Source organism: Hipposideros armiger, unplaced genomic scaffold, assembly GCF_001890085.2.
Source record: "Hipposideros armiger isolate ML-2016 unplaced genomic scaffold, ASM189008v1 scaffold_7, whole genome shotgun sequence".
NCBI lineage: Eukaryota > Metazoa > Chordata > Mammalia > Chiroptera > Hipposideridae > Hipposideros > Hipposideros armiger.
In genome coordinates, this window is record NW_017731357.1 from 2,072,914 (window position 1) to 2,081,237 (window position 8,324).

At 34.8% G+C, this 8,324-nt stretch overlaps 1 protein-coding gene across 6 annotated transcripts in view; it reads right to left on the reverse strand.

Annotated features, from left to right (window-relative positions):
- Positions 1-8,324, reverse strand: part of KDM6A (lysine demethylase 6A) — a 198,554-nt gene that overhangs the window by 128,545 nt on the left and 61,685 nt on the right. The window lies entirely within an intron of this gene.

Genomic DNA, 8,324 nt, shown 5'->3' on the forward strand with positions numbered 1-8,324 from the left:
CCTTTATAATCCAAGAGACTGGGAGAAAATGAATGATGGAAAGAACAGAATTCTGGAGTCTGACAAATTCCAGGTGTCACTAACTACAGGAGATCCTGCGGAATGTATCCTCTCTCTTTTTTGAGTTTTAATAACACTCAAAGGCCTGACAAAAGGATTAAAATTAGAAACTTCTTTAAGGGTTTATCACAGTGCTTAGCACTCCATAGGTATTTAATACTTGTTTCTTTACCTTCTCTTTATTTATTTATTTTTTAACCTTCTCTTTAGATAAGAAAAAAACTCTAACTCTTTCATGGCTGTTTCGATTCTCCCAATAATTTTGTCAAAATGTCCCTGGCTAACAATTTACATAAGAAAAAAATGTGTATGATTTCTCAAATCTCTGGGTACACTCCAAGGTTTGGTGCCCACAAAGAAGGGAACTAGAATTGCTTCCATTATCAAAAAATTCTTTCACCTCCACTTCAAGAGCTTTTGATGGGATAAGAAAATGTCATGTGGGGCGGGGTACCCATTTAAAATGCCTTGATTTTTCCTCTCCCGTAAAATATAGAGCCGTTGAGAGTTTTAAAACATATATCAAAAAAATTACCTATCTAAAGCATATATATAAATATTCATCAAATTTGGAGAAGCCATCCTGAAACAAGGCGAATTCGGGGGTGATTCTAGTATCCTTAAAGCCCACCATTTACAAAAGGACTGTCTTCAGTTCTTATTCCACTCTTAGCTATCTAAATGTGCATATGTACCAAATCACAAGCACTGAAAACTAATCATTCTGCTTCCCTATAATTAAGAGTCTGAATGCTACACTGAAGGCTCAGAAATTACTATAATTTGGAGGCATGAAATTTCAAGATCCTCTTTATTTAAGTCATATATAATCCTATCTGGCAGATGGTTAAGAGTACAAAAATACAATTTATTCCAGTGCTTTTTAATATCAGAAAAATTCATAAAATTATTGGGCTACAGAATGACAATTCTTAATTTTACATCAAATGAGTGACTTTTTAAAGCGATCAATGGCATTGTAAATAAAGCACGCATTAAAACAGTTACAGTCTTCGTTTTTTTAAAACTCTTAGTAAGATATTTAGAAACTTTTCCTACTCTCTCTGACAATTAATTATGGCTAATCCAGCATTAAATTTACAAGCAAATATGGTTTCATGGTGAAAAAGGATTCAAGATACAAAGAAATTTTCAATAATCTAAGCAAAAAAGATGGCAATACCCTATACTTCCTCTTGTCACCATACCTTGATGCCATTATTATGATCTATTGCCTATCTTCCATTTCCCATGAAACAAAGGAACACATCCAAAATGAATACTACATACAACTCGTATTGTTGTGAAACATAACACGAGGTAAAAACCAAAATGAGATTTTAAATTCACCTACCCATACACTCAGGCTTCGTTAACAAATTTATAATACAGAAGGTCCATTACTTATGATGGTTCGATTTATAATTTTTCAACTTTAGGACAGTATGAAAGCAATAAGTACTCAATAGAAACCTGTTAGGCTAAGCTATGGTGTTTGGTAAGTTAGGTGTACTTGATGCATTTTCAACTTGCAATATTTTCAACATCCAACGGGTTTATCCGGACGGGATGTAACCCCCATCATAAGTCAAAGAGCATCTGTAATTTCCAACAAACCTAGCATGCAACTAACTAATGTCGGTGGTCAAAGATGATGCTGGCAGAGCCAAATATCACACAAGATGAAGGCAAGCAAAAAGGCAGAATAGTATCCAAGAGCCTTCTGTCATCATTTCATAGTGAAACATCATGAATTTATTTGAAGTGTTTGAGGTAAATACTGATATTAAATACAGGCAAATACTAACAATTTTTAAGGAACATTTAAAGGTAAATAAATAACAAGATAATTTCTAATACTACTAACTCATATAATCTAAAATGAAAGTTTTTTATAATAATATTTTTAGTCAAACGATTATAAACATAGATCTATAGTTTAGATTTAGAACAAAGTTCAAGTAAACTTCTATAAAGCAAAATTATTTCCCATTAAAACGGTAACTCTTATATTCTAGCTTTTTTTTTTAATTTTAAATATGCACAAGTAAAATTATCCCCATATAGTGTGAGTATTTGGACACATGTGCAGAGAAAAAGGACCAGAATATAAAACAAATGTTAAAAATAGAAAGTCTGGGTTTTTTTTTTACTATTTGAAAAGTGTTTTATTGAAAAGAGAGACAATGTATTACATATATGTACAATTTAAAGAATAATAGAAAGAGAAAAATCTATGATGATGTTCATCTACCACACACGACTAAAAGATACAGAAGTTCCTCTAATCTCCTTGTTTACATTCCTACCTAGCCCACCCCACACCACTCTTCTGGACTTACTGTTAATCACCCTTGCTTTTAAAAGTAGTTTATCAGGATTATAAGCATTGCTAAATTATTGTTTATTTTTTAATCAGCTTTTCATCTTCATATCTGGTAGATTAACTTATTTTTTTATATTTTTTATTGTGAAATACACTTTTAGAATTAGTTTCAGCTGTACAACACAGTGCAATATACTTTTTACCCCTCGAAATGACAACCCCCCTCCCCCAATCCGCCACCCCACTTCCCCCCAACATCATACATATCTATTACAATTCCCTTGACTCCACTCCCACACTATACTCCACGTCCCATGACATACATACAAAATATATATATATATATATATATATATATATATATATATATATATATATATATATATACTTATAGTTGACATACAATATTATACAACATCAGCTTCAGGTGTACAGTGCAGTGATCAAGCCTCTACCCCATCCATGATGCGGTCTCCCTAGCAAGACGTGACCATCTGACACCCTACAAAATATTTACATTACGAATTATATTCCTCGAACTGTCTTTCATGTCCCTGTGGCAATATTGTAATTACATATTTATGCGGTCTAATCCCTTCCCCTTCTCCCTCATCCCCACCCCCTCCCAAATAGCAGCCATCAGTTATTCCTCTATATCTCTGAGACCAATTGTTTACTTTCCTCGTTCATTCAGTTTTTTAGATTCCACATATAAGTGCAATCATATGGTATTTGTCTTTCTACGACTGACTTATTTCACTTAACATAATAGTCTCTAGGTGCATCCATATCGTCCCAAATGGTACGATTTCGTTCTTTATGGCAGAGTAATATTCCATTGTATAAATGTACCACAGTTTCTTAATCCAGGCATCTACCAATGGGCATTTCGGTTGTTTCCAAGTCTTGGCTATTGTGAATAGTGCCGCAATAAACATAGGGGTACATATATTTTTTTCGAATTAGCGTCTTGGGTTTCTCTGGATAGATACCCAAGAGTGGAACTGTTGAGTCATACGGAAGTTCCATTTCCAGTTTTTTGAGATATCTCCATACTGATTTCCAAAATGGCTGCACCAACCTGCAGTCCCACCAACAGTGCACCAGGGTTCCCTTTTCTCCACAGCCTCGCCAGCACTTGTTGTTTGTTGATTTACTGATGATAGCCATTCTGACTGGAGTGAGGTGATATCTCATTGTGGTTTTTATTTTCATTTCTCTAATGATTAGTGAGGTTGAACATTTTTTCATATGCCTGCTGGCCATCTGTATGTCCTCTTTAGAGAAATGTCTCTTCATATCCTCTGCCCATTTGTTAATTGGGTTGTTTGTTTTTTTGATGTTGAGTTGAATGAGTGTTTTATAAATTGTGGATATTAACCCCAATCAGATATATCACTGGCAAATATCTTCTCCCACTCAGTAGGCTGCCTTTTTGTTTTATTGATGATTTCCTTTGCTGTGAAAAAACTTTTAAGTTTGATGTAATCCCATATGTTAATTTGTTCTTTTATTTNCTGGGCTGCCGTGAGTCGCCAGTGATGGCGTAGGCTGCAGCCCCTGCTGCAGTGGGTTGTCATGGGCTACCGTGTGTAGCCAGCAGCCAGCGTGAGCCACCAGCAGCCGCAGTGAGCGGCCGTCCAGAAGCCGGCGACAGATTTGCCTCGCCTGGGAAGAGCGCAATGATGGTGCCAACTTGGGCCAGTGAAACAACGTCCTCCACATCCAGACTGAAGAACAGAAGGACAGCAACTTGTCTGTTCCCCTTCCCCGATTCCCCAACGCTGTTCCCTCCCCAATTCCCCAATAAAATCTTTAAAAAAAAAAAACTACTATATTCAAGATTATTTTGTGTAGATGCAAACACATGTATGATCCCCACTTGGGTATTAATATTAACTTATTTATATAAGCACTGTTCTGAACTTGCTTCAGATTGTAGGTGTCCCTACCATCCTTTCTCCTCTGTTACTAGACCCCCTCAATTTAATTAGGCATGTTTACACAGAATATTGGGATTCCCCAGCCATCCTTGTAGATGTGGCATAGTGATTACCGTATTTTACCATGTATTGTATAATGTGCTCCCAAGTATAATACTCACCCATGTTTTTGGTCCAAACTTTCAGGGGGAAAAAAATCTTTCGTTTTAATTTTTTAATTCAAACTTTTGTTTACATTTAGGTACTTATTTTTTGTATTATAAAGGAATTTTAGCACTTATTTTTTAACATTATGGTACAAGAAATTTTATTTACCAGTAATAAATTTATGATATTTACACATCATAGAAGTCCAATAACTCTTCATCATTGCAAGTTCATCATAAGTTCAACAAAATCGATTATCGTATTCCAGGGTATTATTTTGCTTATGGATATCGTTATTGATTTCTAGAGTTACACTTTTAACTCATAAACACAAATAAAAAGAATTAAAAACATTTATATGGATACAGAATTAGTACTACCCATGTATAATGTGCATCCTTATTTTTTGCCCCTCACAAATTTGGGCAAAAAAAGTGTCCATTATACACAGCAAAATACAGTAAGTTCTGGCCAACTGGATATACGGAAAGCACATGCTCTGCTTCAACACCTCCTCCCCCTAGCTGGAATCACCCAGATGGTAGAAGCCACAAGCTGAGGATGGAGTAGGAAAACAGAAGCCCAAGTTCCTGGAACAGTGGAGTTCCAGAGCAGCCTGGAACTGTCTCTGAGAATTCTTTCATTTAATAGATAAAGGAGTATGTACCCTCTTTCCTCATTAACACACACACACACACACACACACACACACACACGAAGGCAACCTAATGACATAATCATTAACAAATACAAAAAGGNTTTATAATTGATTTCTAGTTTTATAGCATTGTGGTCAGAGAAGATGCTTGATATGATTTCAATCTTCTTAAATTTATTGAGACTTGTTTTGTGTCTTAACATGTGGTCTATCTTGGAGAATGTCTTGGAAAAAAAAAAAAAGAAAGTCTGCAGTTGGGCCATACAGTAACTTCTTTGTATTTTGCTCATTTTACTCTTCCATATCTTCTAGGGTTTTCATAATTAACTTATACCATTTCTATTCTTATAGAAATCATTAAAAATTTATTAAGCTTTCCACCAGCATTCATCCTACCTTTAGTGTGAGGACAGTCTGAAATTTAAATAACTTGTATCTAGAGCAGCATCATTCAACAGAGCACTTTTTGCAGTGAAAAAAATGTTCCATAATCTGGATTACCCAATATATTGGGTTGTTGGAAAAGTCATGACGCATTTTTGCAACAAAAAACAGAAAAAATACATCATGACTTTTCCGACAACCCAATAGTAGCCCCTAGAAACATGTGGCTATTGAGCACTGGAAATATGGCTGATGCAAGCCAACAGCTGAATTTTAGATTATTTCATTTTAATTTTTTAAATTTAAATAGGTGACTAATGGGCAGTGTATTGAGCTAGATAACTTTTAAAGCTTTAAAATACCTGAATATTCAATCCATATGCTAAATGCTAGGAAAGCAAAATTTCTTTTGTTTTAAAAATCTATAAAAATAAAGGAATATCTTTATTTTTGGGGATGAGCAATGCCCTCCACCAAAACCACCTTTACAGCCTATAGTTTACAGCTAGTAGCTTACACATCTACAATCCTTACCACTTACTGGAAGAAAACATTGAGAATGAAAATAAACAGTTAATCATAAATACTAGAATCAAATGAGAGTCAATGAAGATCCTCCCAGCTAGGTAGAGAGTTTGGATGTCTTCCATTACAGAGCCATTTTCCACAATGTTCAATATAGTTTATGCTCGGTATCTGCTTTACTTTTATTATTTGAAAAATCTATTATCTTAGAACAGTAATACTATCATTACCTTCTATTTCTAAGCCTTGATAAAAGTTTAGAGCTCATGAGCACAGATATATAACTAATTTATTTTTTAATGTTAAGCATTAAAGTTTTTTATGATGAACTTGGTCAGTTTCCAGCTAAAATATAACACTTCTTAATATTTTAGAATTGTTAAATATAGGCAACTCTTAAACCAGGGATTTTTTTTTTCAATTTAAAAAATTAGCTGAAGTAGTTGGATGACATACAAATGGTAGAGCAAATTAATATAGGTTTATATACCCCAATAGTTTTCTCTGTTGTTGTTGTTTTATGCCTGCCACAAATGTCCAAGACAGAATCTGAACGCAGTCCTAGTTTGGTGGCTCCCCTTTTTGAAGCCCCTCACCTTCTATGTGGCTCCCAGGTACTTCCTGCCTCCCTCACCTGTTAAGCTTTGTCAGGGGAGGGGCAGTATCCCAACCCAAGATCACGTAGCAGTATGACAAACCAATGTCACATTATATTTTAGTTTCTCAAATAAGCTTCTCTTCTTTGCCCTAAACTTCCATTTCTTACAAGTGTAAGTCAGGATACTAATGATTAACCTTTATTAGTTATTTAAAATCATTTCCATTAAGGTATAAATCACTGATATTTTAAATGAACCAATGATTTTAAATGACCCAAAACTTTTAGGTTGAATATAATAAAAACAAGCATGCAGTTCTGCCCATACTTCCTAAAGGCCAGCCACAGACATACATTAAGGGATTTAAGCACACTACATACAAGTCAACATACCATCCATGAAATATGATTACTAAAAATGTATTCATGGCCCAAATAAAGCATATTATACACATCAACATCAATAATCAGCTCAGCAAGGTCTGCTCTAACCAGCTAACATTATCATCAGTTCTGAGTGCCACATTTTAACAAGTGGTAATAAACGAGGGCTACAAGTTTGGTGGAGGATGGAAAAATTGTCATATAAAAATTATTTTAACTGAGTTTAGCTGAGGAGACTCATCAGGGATGTTGTAGCTTTACTCAAATATTTAAAAAGCCGTCACTTGGGAGAGAAGATTAATTGCACTTTTGGGTAGCTCCAGACATCAGACCAATGAATGGATATGACTTACAAGCAAATTTAATTCAGTTCAATTAGAAAGGAGGAAAACTTAAATATGCCAAAAATTAAATGAGCCATCTTTCTTAGGCTTATATCAATGCAAAGAATTAAAGCATAAATTACTAAGCTATCTTAGCGGGAGTTAGAAATGAGACATCTTACTTTGGATACAATTCAGAGCTACATTTTTTTAAAGATTCCTTGGACTTCTACGATTATAAGTATACAATGTGCATTATATATAATACATAACCGTATACAAACACAGATGTGTATATGTGAGTGCATCTCAACTTAATTCCATGATTACAGTTTATTCACTCTGAATTTCCAGAATAAATTTCTAAATAAACATACTATCCTGACTTGCTCCCAAAACCCTAAAAATGTCTGTATTGTTAAAGCTGATATCCTTCCCAGAAATATGCCTCATAAATCAAAATTCTTCCCCTTTCTAGACACTCAATAATGCCTTTACCTGTAAACACCTTAGGAATTTGACAGGGTTGAAAGCACCTAAGTCTAAACAATTTTTTGAAACTTCAACATACCACATTTTTTTAAATGAGGGAAGAAATACACACTTAAAATGGTAATCCTAAGTATTCATGATTCTTAATGATATATCTATTCCTAAACTTACATATTAGACTTCCATAATTTGCTTTTAAATTTCATTTACTATTTTTGAAAAGTTAAAACTTAACATCACCAATTCCAAAAGGTATATTATAGTGAAGTCTTTTTCCCAATCCTGACCCCAGCCACCCAGTTCCCCTTTCCAGAAGCAACAAATGTTTTTAAAAATTCTACTATAGGACTGGCCGAGTGGCGCGTTGGTTAACAGCCGGCTTGGGACGCAAGAGGGCCCTGGTTCGGATCCCACATATGAGGGCCAGTGACACTGCCCTCTACAGCTAAGATGCTGAACAACAGCTCAACCTGGAACTGGGCTG